The 16081-nt window shown below is 34.0% G+C and overlaps 1 long non-coding RNA gene across 2 annotated transcripts in view; it reads right to left on the reverse strand.

Annotated features, from left to right (window-relative positions):
* Positions 1 to 11027: 11027 nt before the first annotated feature.
* Positions 11028 to 16081, reverse strand: part of LOC135845917 (uncharacterized) — a 74438-nt gene continuing 69384 nt past the window's right edge. For both annotated transcript variants that reach the window (XR_010558860.1, XR_010558859.1), the window contains exons 3-4: positions 11847 to 11973; positions 11028 to 11691 (exon numbers count right to left, since the gene is read on the reverse strand). This is a non-coding gene — a long non-coding RNA (uncharacterized LOC135845917). The remainder of the gene's footprint in view (positions 11692 to 11846; positions 11974 to 16081) is intronic.

Consider the following 16081-nt stretch of genomic DNA (forward strand, 5'->3'; position numbering starts at 1 on the left):
ATTTTTTGTTTTTCGATCGTTGTATTCGTGCATGGCATCTAACTTATAGACGATAATAATTAATAGTTTGAGCAACAACTGTATAAATAAGTAGCTGTATGTACGCCTGGCTCGGCAACCATATAACGTTGATATAAATCAGGAGTTCTTAAATCGCGTGTCTATTTGTATCAGTTGAGAAAACCCTGCGATGAAAATACGCACCTATTTACATGTACACAGGTTCACATATAGGATAAGCTCAGGCTCACAAACTCGTGCAACGTGCCATCGTTTCATCGCCACCATCGAAGGTTAAAAATTACATTCTGCAGTAAAATTTGTCAACGATATAACCGGGTTAAAAATATTTCGTGTACGGAGACAATCCGTCGTTATGAAATTTATTATAGTAGTGTAAAAAAAAAGTAGGTAATGGAAAAGAAACAGTCGCAAATGAACTTAATTTCTGCTATGTTTAGTCCAATGACAGTACGCATTAAAAGAGTAATTATTATTTTGTTTTCGTGTAAGTACGTTTAAAAAAAGTACAGGCGTCGTACATATATTTATCGAGGTTAAATACCGCGACAAAGTATCACTATGCTCTGGTACCTACGTACCTATTCCTATTTGCGATTCTCTGTGTTTTTTCCTCCATTGCCTGAGTTACCTACTCGATGGCTCTTGAGCGTCAAAAACGCCGAAAAATCGTGCCCTGACAACGTAACACGAAAGCGAAGGCGGATTAGACACGATGCGGACCCATCTCGTACAGCATCACGATAAGATAAAGCGAGAGTACGCACCGCCGCTGCACTGGTATGGCCCCAGCTCCAGCCCCAGCCTAGGTCGAATCACTGATTCGAGACTATCAGCGTACTGTACGAACTACAAAGCGAAGCCTTTAATTATTAATAACGCTTTCAGTGTGGTCTTCGAGTAAAACCTTCCATCTCTCATGATCCAGCCGAGAAACACCATATCCCTGGTTGAGTTTACATAACTTAACCAATTATTGGCAAAGGAGTGCTCTTTTCGACGAGCCATCGGAAAGTCTACAAGTATGATGAGGATGCTGAGACGCACGCGGAGGTGCGGGGTTTAGGAAATATTTCCTACACATCTATCATTATAAGGACAATGAACACCTACAATGTATTTTTGTATAATATAATTTATACAGCGGGATTTTCAAAACAACTTGGCTGCTTTTAATTGTATTCGTTTATACGTTGTACGTATACTCGTACGAGAATATAAATTAATTCATATTGGAGAAGTTTCAGGTCCACGTGGTGCTACAAGGCATTATAGATGCTCGTATTTTGTATGATTAGATTATTACAATGAGACCAATACCAAATGGCATAGTTTTACGATGAATCTATCAGCACAGATTCTTATTTTGTACTTTTCCAAAGCGAAAACCAAACGATTCGTGTAATTACATAATAATTTTGATCGTAGTTGTCGTCGTAGTCATCTCTGTCTTTCGTATTCGGTTTCATAGAGATGCAAATTCTTCTTTTAACCAGTTCGAAGGCTCCCAACGGTGTTTTTTATTCGTTGGTAGAGACTCAAATTAGGCCATCCCACTGGTAGCGATATGTATCCATTTGTAGGTTGCCTGTGTAGTTCGCAATCCCACATGCAACTGGGTTTGTGTGTGGATACTGGATATGGATTAGGTATACAAATGTATCGAAGTGCTGCGTAGAACAGTAGCAAGTTTGAGATGAGAAATGAGTTCGACTTTGAAAATATTGTACCTAAATTAATGAAGACCCATTGGATAAGTAAATGCGACGTGCTTTCGGTGTTTTGAGGTGATTAGGCAACTGAAGTACCGAATGTGAAAAAAATTGAGAGGGGGATGGAAAAAAAAGGTTTACAGGGTCAGAGAGTTACATGGTTTCAATGTAGGTATTCTACCTTCTAGTCTTTGGTTATCAGATCATAGTAATTCACCAAAAATTACCAGTAATTTACCAAAAATTACCCGTAATTTACCAAAAATTACCAGTAATTTACCAAAAATTACCAGTAAAACAAAAATTACCAGTAATTTACCAAAAAATTACCAGTGATTTACAAAAAATTACCAGTAGTTGACCAAAAAATTACCAGTAATTTACCAAAATTACCAAAAAATTACCAGCAATTTACCGAAAAAATTACCAGTAATTCACCAAAAAATACCAGTAATTTACCAAAAAATGCACAGTAATTTACCAAAAAATTGCCAGTAATTCACCAAAAAATACCAGTAAAACAAAAATTACCAGTAATTTACCAAAGAATGCACAGTAATTTACCAAAAAATTGCCAGTAATTTACCAAAAATTACCAGCAAAACAAAAATTAACTAGACATAAGTCTCAAAAATGTCAAAAATGGATCACAATTTTTCCAAACTGAATATGTACATACCATTTGAAGTAGTTTGTTTTTTCCCAACATTTTAAAGAATCTGACATACTTACCTAACATCGAGAACTTTACGCAGATCAACGTTTCACTAGATTTGGGTGATTTTTTCTGAAGAAACTTTTGGATCTTAAGTATTCAATCAAGGAATTTAACCAGGGTCATATCATATGTTTTGTCAGATCTCGTGTTGAGATTGAGGAGTATTTTTCAAAATTTTATTAAACCTAAAATGAAGTACCTACCTATTTAATTTTCGAGATGGGATCTTTTAATTGATGGGGAGCACCCCCTCCTCCAAATTTGGACAAAACTTTCAAAAAAAAACTGGGGCATGTGATATATCTAATTGCATGTTTTTGGTAACGCTGAATACGAATATGACGTCAGATTTTTGATTGGACCCTATCCACGGCCCCCAGCACCTCCCTAAATGGGGTAAAAGTACAAAAAAGTGTTTTGTTCGTGCGACACATGAGATAGTACGTTTTTACGTTTTTGGTGACGCTGAACACGAGAAGAACATGGCTCAAAAACGTTGGTCAAATTGAGGTGCAATGACCCCATTTTTTTCGATTTTTGTTATTTTATTCCAAAAATGAAATTTTAGTTTGAACTTCGATACCATATCAGTCAACTCTTGCAGTTTTTCTTCGAATCAGTCACCGATATCTAAGCTCATCATATTAGTGAGCATTACAAAGTTGTGATTTCATGACATCATCGTACCGAAAGGGAAAATATCGAGGAGGGAAGACTGAATCTAAAAATATAGTTACTGTAATTATACTTACTTACTATCTATCGTAGAAATAATTACGTGAGAGGATCCTTATCTTACATTATTTTCCAACATTTTCTATTGCAATGCTAGTTACTAGTTAGGTACCTACACTTGTATAAATTGGTTGTTATCTAATGTTAATTTCTGTTTTGTTTTGTTTTAGGTAAGTGTTTATCTAATGGTGATTAGCCGTGAAATTGGTGGAAAAAATATATCGTATGCATGGGTAAAGTAAATGATTTTTTATTTGAAATAACGAAATCGTTTTCACGGTTCAAAGCTCTTGAAATTTCGTTGCCGTGTGAATAAAGTAATAAAAAAATCATTATAGCGAACATTTTGTAAACACTTTTAAATGAATTGCCAACGAGCAATTCGTACGCCAAATTGTGCTCAATCCGCTTTGCTGGGTGTGTTGTTATTATAGTCGCAGTCTTCACGACGCGACGCATCGTGCGTCGTTCGTTTCACGCGATGAATATTTTTTGCCCGTTTATTGACGATTAATGTAAACAATCGAGGATATTTTCCTGTTTTTTTTCGGTGTTTTAAGTCGAGAATTTGTGGTTATGGGCGAAAAAAAAGTGTTAAGCGAGCTGGCAGTAATGATTGCTGGGTATTTTAATGGGCAGTTTTTACGACGAGAGCGCCCCCTTTTTTTTTGGTAATGAAATTATCAGATTTTGGGTTAGACCATGAGGAGTAAGTATTTTAATTCAGATATGGAAAAAATTCCTATATAAAAAAATCCTCGATGTGGTGACGTGTGTAATATTCCATAAAATGGCCAGAATCGTGTTTATGGTGAGAATATACCTACTAGGTGCATGGAAAAAAGAGAGAGAATGATCTTCAAACGAGCCTCACAATCAAGAAGGTCGAGAAGATCACGAGCTTTTCAGCCTCTTTTTATCGCGATCGAGTCAACGATACGCTATGGTGTTAATTTGTATGTACAAGAACGATAATTAAAATTCCATTAAAAAAATATCTCGCCAATATTAACAAAATATCACACAATGGGGTAGGTGGGTGAAGCAATGTACAGGGTAGTAGGTATATATTGTTATTTCTTGGTTTTCTTACGGTGTACTATTCTTTGTAGCGAAACGACTGAAGAAAAAAAATCCATAAATCAACTCGAGTTAAAGATTTATGGTACCAGTATGTGTTTTGTGTATGACTATCACAGTAAGTCGCTGGTTACTACAGATCTCCCCGAAAACGTTTCGCTTGATGAATTCGCTGTTGAAAAGAAATTATTTTTGTTTCCTTTTTTTCCCTCTGTCTCTCTTTTTTTTTTCATCCACCTCTACTCGACTCCTTTGCCGAGTCTTTTGTTTTTGTTTTTAGTGGGAGCTTCCTGCGTTTTACTATAAGCGGAGAGTGTGATTTCTCGTGTTTTTTTTTTCAAGACTATTGGACGATGAGAGGCAGGAAGAGGGGGCGAGTTTGATGCGAAAGAAACAGCCAAGTTTTTTACTTTGATATTTCAACTGGTCCGCGGTTGTTTTGGTGATTGACGAGCGAGTGCCTGTGTTTTACTCGTGTTGAGATTTTAGATGCGGATGAAGTATGTGGTGGGGTGCTGTTGTGGTCATGTAACTTACCTGTGATCTGCGGGAGGTAAATGAACCGTGTGGACATAAAATGGCAAATTAATGGAAAATAAACTGAAAGGGGGGAGTCTTGAGAGGCTTCAAAATCAAAATTGTGTCACACCCTCCCTTCCCCCTGTAAATGAGTCCTAAAAAAATTGAAATAACATTTTTACAGAATTAATGTCTGATTCTTCTATAAAAATTTCAATTAGGAAGTTGAAATTTGGTGGAGTTTCAACTATCGCTTTTTTGATTTTCGAGGGAGAGGGGTGACAAAAAATTGTTATTTTAAAAATAAACGCGCATATCATTTCAAATGTATAAATCCTTCGACCATGTTTTAGAGAATTAGTTAGGATTTTTGGGATGGTTGGAGGGGGGGATCAGTGGATACAGGCTGAAAAAATTGCTCTGGTGTTCAAACTCAGCATCTCCAAAATGATGAGAATAGATGTACCAAAGGGGAAGGCAAAACAAACTTGAAATTCAAAATTTCAGATTATTTTTTTCCAAACATTCATGTCTAGTCATTATTCTGTGAAAATAATAAAATAAATGTTATGCTCTTTGATGAATTATTACTTATTTTGAAATTCTTTATTAGTTAAGGTACGTATAAATAAATAGGATTAAGAAAAACACAATTAATTTGAACAAATTACCTTGGATACTAGTTGAAATTAGGTGTAAAGTATTCAAATAGAAGTCTGTCACTAGAATTACAATAAATTACAAGACTAAATAAAACTATGCAAGCACAATTTAACAATTAGTGTTTATAAAAAATTAGGAAAACAAATTAAAATTAGTATTAAGTATTAGAAAAATTAGAAAAACGAATCGAATTGGTGATGAATAAAATAAATTATTATCTAAGATCCTCGAATTGGAATGAGTCAAAAATTAAAAAAAAAAAAATAAAGTAAAATTCGTAAATTGAAACGATTTAAAAATTGAAAAAAGAATTAGCTTAGTGAATTTGTAAATTGAAATGAGTCAAAAAAACAGCCAACTTACAACTGTCTTCCCCTCGAGAAGAGATTAATTTCATAGGTATTAGAAATTATCCCCTCCCAATCTATATACCAAACACAAGGAAACATGGAAAAATAAAAAATAAAACATTAAAACGATGGAAAATTGTTTGTAGCGACTTTGGGGGTGTTTTAGTATTGTACGTGAGTGTTAAATTTGTCCACCACATAAACACATTGATAGTAAGCACACATTTTTACAGTGGCTACTTTGTGTATGTGACAGGGTGTAGGCTATAGTTGTTAAAAAATCACGAAGTTGGAAGAATGATTTTTTTATGAAAATGAGGAGAATTATGATTGAGTAGACAAAGAAAAAAAAATAGGGAGACAGGTTGTTTGTAAGATTGATGTGATGAGTAATAAAACTTGAATGCAGACATGTATAGTGCAAGATACCCGCAACTTAACACCTCCTCCCTTAAAAAAATTTTAAGATACAGTTTTTAAAGTGCTAATTTACGTAGAAAGTAAAGAAATAAATTAATAAAATTATTGTCTTAAGCTATTAAATTTTTAGAATAAAATATAAATTTACACTAGAAAATAATGTTGAACTAGAATATAAGCATTTATGAATAATTAATTTAGAAGTGATAATTATGATCTAAAATTATTACTTACATGTATAAGATTATGTCTATTCTAATTCATTCGTACAAGTGGGTCCTCCTTGACAGAAAGGGTTGTCACATGGATCATCGCTCAAGTCTAGTAAGGAGCCATAGCCCCCTCCCTGGTTGGTCAAACCACTCCTATCGAAAAAGTGCAGTTCGAGATTCTGAATCTCTCTCAAAAGTTTGATCTGATTTGGTTCGGTCAGATCTGATTAAATCCAAGAATATCTGAATCTGATCAGGTCTGAACAGATCTAATTGAATCCAGGGAATGTCCGGATTGTGTTAGCTCTAAATTTGGTCAGATAAGTACAATAGGGTCTCTTTTATTGGATCTGATCAGGTTCGGATAGCTCTAATTGGGTTCTTGAAATGTCTGGATCTGGTCAGATCCCATCAGGTTTCCTCTATTGAATTTAATTAGGTCCATACAGATCTAATCTGATCAAAATTCTGATCTGATTACATCTGATCTGGTCAGGTCTAGATCTCCTTTATTGGATTTGTTTCGGTCTGAACAATCTAATTCAATTGAGGGCTTCCATGGAAAAGAGGCCTTAGTCAATTTTTTTCTGATTTTTACAATCCTGAATATATTTAAAATTATTATTATTTTTTTTTTTATTAATTCCACCAATTCAGTGATACCTACCTATTGAGGTGTTCTTCCATTAAACAAAAAATGAATTGGAAAATGTTTGCTTAGATGTAGGTACCTAGGTACATATGTAGAAAAATATTTCAAATCCATTTGAACTTGTGAAAATCAGTTTTAAAAAATTGACCAAAGCCCCTTTTCCATGAAACCCCTCAATTGAAACTTTGATCTGACCATGTTTTACCTGATGTAAGTCAGGTCGAATTGGATTCATGGGCTGTTCAGATCTGATCAGGCCATAATTTCTGCTGGAATTTTTTTATAGGTAGGTACTCTCGATCAAATTCACTATTTGTGACCCAGGGGCACGCTGGTGCCCCACCCTGCCCTCCCCCGAGACAAATGCAAAAAAAATAGTTGGATTTTTTCAAATATCTAAGTACTAAAAGAACCATTGAGTAAAATCGAAAAAAAACAGTTTTTATTAGACTATAAAACATTTCAACCTGAAAATTGCAATTCTCAAATTCTGTTCAAAACTTTCTGGAAAATCTCCCTCTCAAAGTGAACTTGCTTTCCTCTTCTCTATTCCTCCTCTCTGTACCATATAATTTTATCTTTGGTACTGTGAATTATGGACCTTCCTTTCACCTGAGCTCAGTTATTGAGAACTTTTAACATGGGTATTTAATTAAAAATACACTACGTTTAATCATAAGCTCAATTAATCGTATCTAGCTGTGTTTTAACTACCTATTCTATGTACAACGTCTTATTCAACGCAAGTTTTTTTCCAAGCTTATAGAACCATCTTCAGTCAGTTTGAATTCACATGAAATATACATAGCCTTGATATGGCAGCACGGTACGAATCTTTCATCGAGTAAATCCCGATCGAGCGCGGTATGGGTAAACCTACCATAGAGCGAGCGGTGTTTTAACAATCGTTACTACAATATACGTGATTTCCGCAAGACGACGTACATAAAGTCAAATTCAAATAGACTTATCGGCGTAAAAAAAAGATTACTGTGTTTAAATCAAATCCGTCGGACATGGCTTTATGGAAAATTACTCGATGCTGTACGAGTCTTATCTGGGTAATGTCTTCGCTACCTACATGGTTGATGAGAGGTTCGAGTTGGCCATCATTAGCCAATATGTATTTTAGGCTACTTTTCGATCTGTAATGATCGATCTCGTGAACAATTTAAAATCCAAAGATTGCACTCTCAGTGGCAAGAATGAAAAAAGAACTCACCTATCTAGGCGTTTAAAAGCAATAACTGTCGTATAAGTATTGTAATAGGACGATGGACGCGGTAAATAGCATAGTCAACGGCGTGCGAAATATTCGAAAAATGCCACATCGAGATTCGAAAAGGCTGCTTCAGCTAGTCGTATATTTTGCTCGCGAGAGTGCGGGTACATGCACCGGCATCGTCGGTATAGCGTCATCGGCACCGAGTCTGGTATTCGCGCCTTCGTCCCCGTAAACTAAAAGGCCGAACGTCGTAAATCATATTCCAATAATGGCTGACCACACCGCGATGTGTACCCTATAAAGTGGAGCCTGGAATAAGGGATGCGTGTGTATAGCCTTTTGTTCCGCAGCTGTCGTTAAGGGGATGAGAGGGGTCGAGTTTCCAAATAGGCTGACGATGGCTGGCGCATACCCGACCCAACCCCTCACCTCGACATTTTTTTTTTCTTGGTCGAAACCGATGGAAAGGCAAAAACCGCCGAAAATTCTCAAATATAGATATTAGAATTCTCATTGTTAAGGGGTTCGTAGGGGCATGCGGGGCAATATTCTTCGATTATAGTTTCGGTGTTGGTTTTTTCTTCTTTTACTTATCTATAGATATAACTTATGTCGCCGACGTCATCGAGTTTTTGACAGCAGAAGCTGAAGGAAAAAAAGTAGACTGCGAATAAATCTCGATTGTTTTTATTGGGTATTTTTTTTTAGAATGTTTATAAATTTATGGGGGTGGGTCTCGCGGGGGGTCACCATATGCATCCTATAGAGGTTCAGGCGCGTGTTCGTCTGTATGGATATACTAAGGAGTTCAGGCGTGCCACCCATTCGAGAAAACCCATTGTCTTGGCTGATTCGACGAAGGCGTCGACCAAGTGATAGAATTCATAAAACTTGTTCCACGATTACCATATCGATTATTTTACAAGTTATTATATAGAAAGAAGAGCAGCACAGGGGAAGGGTTACGATCAGCTTCTGTATCCCGAATCGTTCAACTGACATATTTCCACTCGTGTACCTACCTGGCGTGCATATGTTTGTAATTAAACGTCGTCGTCGAATGAATTTCTTTGCTATGTTGTTGTTGTTGTGGCTGTTGTACATATACAACGTGGTATAGGAAAAAATATTCTGTGTACCTTCGAGTAGGTCTAGGTATCGATACACACGCACATCGACGACACACCATAATTCAATTAGCATATTTTTCGTAGGAGTAATAATTGCTCTGCGTGTACCATATAATAAGTAGATCGAGTATGAAATTCAGATCGATGAGGCTTGTTTATTGTACGAATACGTACAATTTCAGCCATGAAGGGTGGGTCTTGAAACGTGTGTTTTTTTTCTTGGAAAGTTAGTTGGGGATATTGAAAAAAATGTGCTTAATGACGTAAAAAATTGGCTACTGAAAAAATTGAGTTCCAGATTTTCCCCAAAATTCCACTTTTCCTCAACAAAAAGCGAAAAAGTTGAATTTTTAAACATTTTTGAGGATAAAAAGCCTCCACTAGTAAACTTTTGACACCTCGAGGCTTGAATTAATATTGTAATTCAACAGATGAATTTCCAAAAATTTTATAAGAGAGCGTAAACTATCAAAGCATGAATTGAGGTTACAGCAAAAGAACGGTCTTTTTTAGGGTAGTTTTGTACCTAAGCCTTACTTCTGTACAAAAGTAGGTCATTTTTCACTTTTTTTATGAGCCTACCAAAAAATCATAGCCGAGTGACCTTGTCAAAAAAATGTTGAAAAAATTGCAATTTTTTCAAGTTTCAAATATTATTTTTTTGAAATGTTTCAAAGTTCATTTTTCACATATTATATATTTTTTTATGGGAGGAGGGGAAGAGCTGGAGTGGAAGTAAAATTGTCTCTCTTGATATCTCCAGTAGGTACTGCAATGTCATTACATTGCATAAAACCATTACAAAAGCTCAAATTTAATTTTTTCAATTTCAAGAGTTCTCAAAATAATGGTCCAAAGTACGCCAAGACAAAAAAATCCAAAAACTAAAAAAAACGCGAAAATCGACGAAAATACGCGAAAAAAATAGAATTTTTAAAAATACACTCTAAAATTAAACTAAGTAAGTATCTATTAGTACTTTTAAAGATAAAGGATTTCTGTGAATTAAATTATGCACTACAAATTAAAATACGCCGAGACAAAAAAATTTAAAAACGAAAAAATACGCGAAAATTGACGAAAAACGCGAAAAAATAGAATTTTTGAAAATACACACTAAAATTAAACTATCTATTAGTACTTTTAAAGATAAAGAATTTCTGTGAATTAAATTATGTGCTACAAATTAAAATACGCTAGACAAAAAAAATTAAAGTACCTAGGCCAAGACAAAAAAAAACTTGAAAAACGAAAAAATACGCGAAAATAGACAAAAATACGTGAAAAAAATAGAATAAAAACAAAAACAGAAAAAAAATACATTTTCACTTGAAAATTTTAGCTTGTAAATGAAAGAAGTCTATTACGGTACCTAACGAATTTCATACTCAATTGTCATGAGTTTTAAGCCAGGAACAAAAAAAAAGTACCTGCTAGGAAAAGAAATCCTCACGTCCTGGCAAGAGGACTCATCCAGGACCAATTTGAATAAAAGCTCTAACCTAACATTCATTTGGCTAGTTTCCTTCACGCCTCTCCTCTTCACGTTCCAAAAGTAACTCCTCATAAAACGACAAGAATTACATTAAATATAAAATAAAATTTTTAAAAATATATCACCGGGTTCCTCCACAATAACAAATTTAAATAATAAAATTAAAAAATAGTCCACAATAAAAAACAATTAAAATTAAACTTAATAATAAAATTACCCAACTTGAACTTAAAATAAGTGACGACGCACCCTGTCACTAACCTGTTTAAAATGGTTCATTCGGACCCTTAAAAAACTTATACTATACCTATACCTAAACCTAAATACCTACTTATTTAATACTGTCAACAGGGATACAGGTGAGTTGATTCCCACTTGATTTTTTTAAAGATAGAAGTGTACGAATTGATTCCCACCTCAAAATTCCAAGTGTACGAATTGATTCCTACCTCAAATTTCCAAATGTACGTACACTTGAAAATTTGAGGTAGGAATCAATTCGTATACTTGAAATTTTGAGGTGGGAATCACACTTGAAATTTCGAGGTGGGAATCAATTCGACCACCTTTTTTATACGGTTTGGGTATCAACTCACCAGCTCCCATCAACAAAAGCCCTCCCTCCACCTTCAGAAAATCCTTATCTACCTAATAAAATTTCAATAAAATAAATTTAGCAGTTTTGATTAAATCTACCTAATTTAAAATCAAAGGTAGAGTTGGCGGATGGGCTTCAATTTCTGCAAATTTTGAATTATGCTATAAAAAATAAAGAAACGAGATTAAAGTTTGATTTTAATGTTGTGTAAAATTTGCAAGCCATATAAATAATTAAAGTATAGATATATGTAAATGTAAGATATATCATAGATAATTGAATGATTTTCGAAAAATTGTTCAAAATTATTACGTACCTTTGCAGATTTTTCCTTCTGTCTCCACAACTGTATATTTCTTAGAATTTTTCAGACCTCTTTGAGAGATTGAGCTGAATTTTCAAAATCGTTGCATAAGCACTGCTTCTGGATAGTGAACTATCGACTAAACACAAGAAAAAAAGGAAACAAAGCGGTAAAATTTCAATAAAAATGCAAAAACCCATAATAAAATAAAATAAAACAAAAACGAACTAGTCGAAGTTTTTTTCTTTAATAAAATTTGTACTCAGAATTGTTTAAAAAAATAGTGAATTTTGCGATCTATCTCCCATAGAGAGCTATAAAATTGAATTGAATTTCAAAATCAAATTGTTCGTGGTATTTTATAAACTACAATTTCTCCCTTAGGTGGGGGGGGGGGGGTGAGCGAAGAGCGACAGCACTTCAAAGGTCACAAACCTGAAAGTGGAGAAAAATAAGACATTTTTTTCACAAATGACCCTATTTTGAGAACTCCTTGCTCGGTTTCGCTGTATGGCTATTACACTCAAATTTTTTCTGCATACTTAGTCTTCCATTCAATGTAAACTTTTCCACCAATTTCTTTCCAGATCCAGAATATACATTTTTTCGGTCTACCTAAATGTAGGCATCTATATGATTTAGAGTGAGACTTATGTAGCTAAGAACCTGTATCCTGTCATATACCTATTAAAATTGGCATACATTTGGAATAAGCATATACACGCACCACGAGCTGTTAGTTATAGTGGCGTCGTTAATTCATATTTTGGAAAAGTCTACCAAATTTATTTTCAACCAAGTGCAATATACAAATCAACTCGAGCCTGGAAAGGAAATTTTATATGCACAATTTCTCATTTGCATACCAAAGAACCCCGATCACAACATTCTGAGGTATAATCTCGTTATAACCTATTGAGCTCATTTGGTCACTGGTGAAAAGTTCTGTCAGCATTTCACAATCATCACGAACGAAACACGTATACGTATATTTATAAAAATAGCAGCACGAAAAAGGAAACAAAACCGGCGGCAGCTCATTTCGTATTCACTAATTACCAAAATGGAAGCGTTTAACGCTAGGCTAGCCTAAAAATGGCCGAATATTCGTAATCTGTCAAAAACATCTTGCGCGTTACCGCAAAATTATACCCACGTATAGTTCGTACTGTATTCGAATATATGAAATGAACGAATATGATCGCGTGTAATATAGGATTGGAAAAACAGAAACTCCACAGCCTATGGTTTACCTATAATAGGCATAAATAGAGAGGTTCGTAACGTAGACGAATTAGCAATAAATATACCTTACGTATGCATGTAAAATTTACACCATGCTTTTATGTATTTCTGCCTTCAAAGCAAGAGCATGAAGCAAAATGTATAGAAAAAGAAGTGAGTAAATTAAATACCTACACTCGTCCATTAGGTGTAGTGTGTAGTATAGACACCAGTGTGTGAGGTTAATTATAAAAGATACGCGAGATCACAGTTGAGCATTTCTGCATGAAAAATTATCACCTATTAGAGATCGACTGTAACCGATTTGGAAATTTCTACGATATTTATTTGATTAATATTGGTCGAGTCTAGAGCCTGCGAAGAGGAAAATACCAGTAGCTCGATCGCCATAAGAGACTTTGGCGGCGGCGCACACAGCAGTGAAAGGTTGTGAGAAATTTCGGATTATTCCGCACGCAGAAGAGAACCTATGGTAGTCAATTAGTAGTTTTCTGATGTGTATTTTGCCTACATTCAACAGGTATAACCGGTTCAAAGTTTTCGCTGTTAACAAGTGATAACCTGTTAATATATATGGTGAATTTGGTAAAAAAAAAAAAAAAAAAAACTGCGGCACCGTTATCGCTATAGTATCTATAGGTACATAAAATGCTGTTTATGTGAATAGGAAATTCATTCGAATAAAATGCCCGATTAACCTTATCGTTGCATCGAATTTTTCTTTCCCCTTTGGTGTAGTAATTTTTCTCTATTTACTATTAAATAGCCAACATATACCATTTGTTATAGAATGTTTTATCTGTAAGCTTCGGCGTGCGCTCTGCGCCCTGCAGATACAGCTGTGGTCATATTAGTTTGAAAAATTAATGCCATCTAGTAAGATTAATCTGAATGAGTTGTGTGGTCTTTCTTTTTTCAAATAGGTATTCTTTTTCTTTTTTGTCACTGTGATGATTTTTTGTTTCATCGAAGGATTGTACTATACGTAACACAAGGTACCTAATACCTATGCATAGTTGCATACTGTGTGGTGTATTTAGTATAGTATATGGTAGCGAATAGTTATGGGGTTTTGCCTTTTCTACCTCTACCAACTCACCTGCCTGCATCTCATGCCTGTCTACTACCTTATCTTGTATTTTTCCTCTGAAAAGTGAAATCGCTATAGGTATTTGTTCGGTGTTAGGTTGATATAGAGATGTTGTAACTTTGGACAAAGCCTTTCGAACGGTATTGTTCGGATTGTACAACAAAGGCCTTTTATTAAGATGTGTTGAGGTTTTATCAGGGGTTCTCATGTGTGTTGGTTTAATTGAGCTTTGAAATGAAAATGAGAGTTGCTCTTTCTGTGTGCCTATTTAATGGTGTTTTAATAATGCTTTATGCAATTTTTACCAAATTTCATCAAACTTCACAGAAAATGAATCATCAGTTTCTGGTGATTCACAGTGATTTTTTTCAAAAATGCCTGTGACAGGTTTCAAAGATGTATTATGCGATTTCTGCTGTATTTTGTCCAATTTGACTGAAATTTCATCAGTAATTTTTCAATGATTTCAATGCTTTATTCATTTTTAAAGTCATTTTAACAGTTTTTTTTTTGACGACGATATCTTATTCAATTTTCCCCAAATTATGCATAAGTGTACTTATTTTACCGAAATTTCTTCAGTTATTGGTGATTTTCATTGATTTTATTGTTTTTTTCATTCGTTTTGTACTTACATTATTTAATTTTATGGAATTTTTACGAAATTTTATTGAAAATTCATCAGCTTTTAGTAGTTTACAGCAACTTTAATGTTTTTTTTCTCATTTTTACTTTATTTTAAAATGTTTCTGAGACTTTTTAATGCAATTCACTCGGAAATTTCACTCAAATTTTGCAATTCAATAGTTTTCTGTGAGTTCAACGTTTTTTCATGTTTTAAGATTAAGTATTTTTTTTCAAAAAAAAATCAACAAATAGGTAGGTAGGTATCTAAATGTTGCAAAAAAAAAAAAATGATAAGAAAATTCGAAAATTCATCAAATTAAGTAGGTATGGAAAAAATATTCTACATGAAACCGTTTGATTTTTCCCCCATCTGTAGGTTGGTAGCAAAATTTTCGTATAATTTTTTTTTTGAAATCTATTTTGATGAATTTTCAATGTTTTATTGTACTTGGAAAGAAGAATTCTTATCAAACATTTTTCAATTCATTGCTTTTATCTTAAAAAAAAAATTCTACATATGTATTAAGAAAGTTTGTGTACTTTTTTATGTTAAAAATTTAAATGAATTCGAGTTTTTGACCACGAAATCGAAGCTGGTCGTCAACTTTTTTCATTTTTTGCCAAATTGATTAAGTAGGAATTTTTTTCACAATATTTTTTGAGGCTTAAAAAAATTGTGTAAATGCTAAATTTCGTTTTGCCTCATATTATGAGATTTTTTGTGAGCTGAAAACCCCAAAAAATTTGCTTGGGACTCCAAAGTAATTCAAAGTCAACATCGAGTCTACTTCAAAGATCTGAATTACAGGGCATAGCCTACTGTAAATTGCAGCTTTCCATTTCAATTTGATAAATTTGGGAATGAACTAAGCATGAAATTTAGAGTTTGAAATTTTGCCTGTTGGCGAATTAGATATTTATGGTCATCTAATCTGAAAAATTTTCTGCTGGTTGAGATGATTTTTTTTTTTTTGTTTTGATAAATTCCTATGATTCGAAATTTGGATATTTTTCTTTAAATGCCAAAAAGTTGATTTTGATTTTCTTTTAACTTTATTTCCTACGAGAATTGTATCTTATCTCACTAGCCAAACTTTTAAATTATGAAGTACATTTTTACATTTCTTATGGATTTTTAAAAATCAAATTTTGTGAGCAATGTGAAAAAAAAAATTTTACCAAATTAATCTAGAAAGCAAAAATTTGGTAGTCACCCTATTTTCGATCTTTTCGAATCGATTTGGAACAATTTCAAACCGTTTTGATCAGTTCTGAAGCCTTTAGC

Source organism: Planococcus citri, chromosome 4 (assembly GCF_950023065.1).
Source record: "Planococcus citri chromosome 4, ihPlaCitr1.1, whole genome shotgun sequence".
NCBI classification, from domain to species: Eukaryota; Metazoa; Arthropoda; class Insecta; order Hemiptera; family Pseudococcidae; genus Planococcus; species Planococcus citri.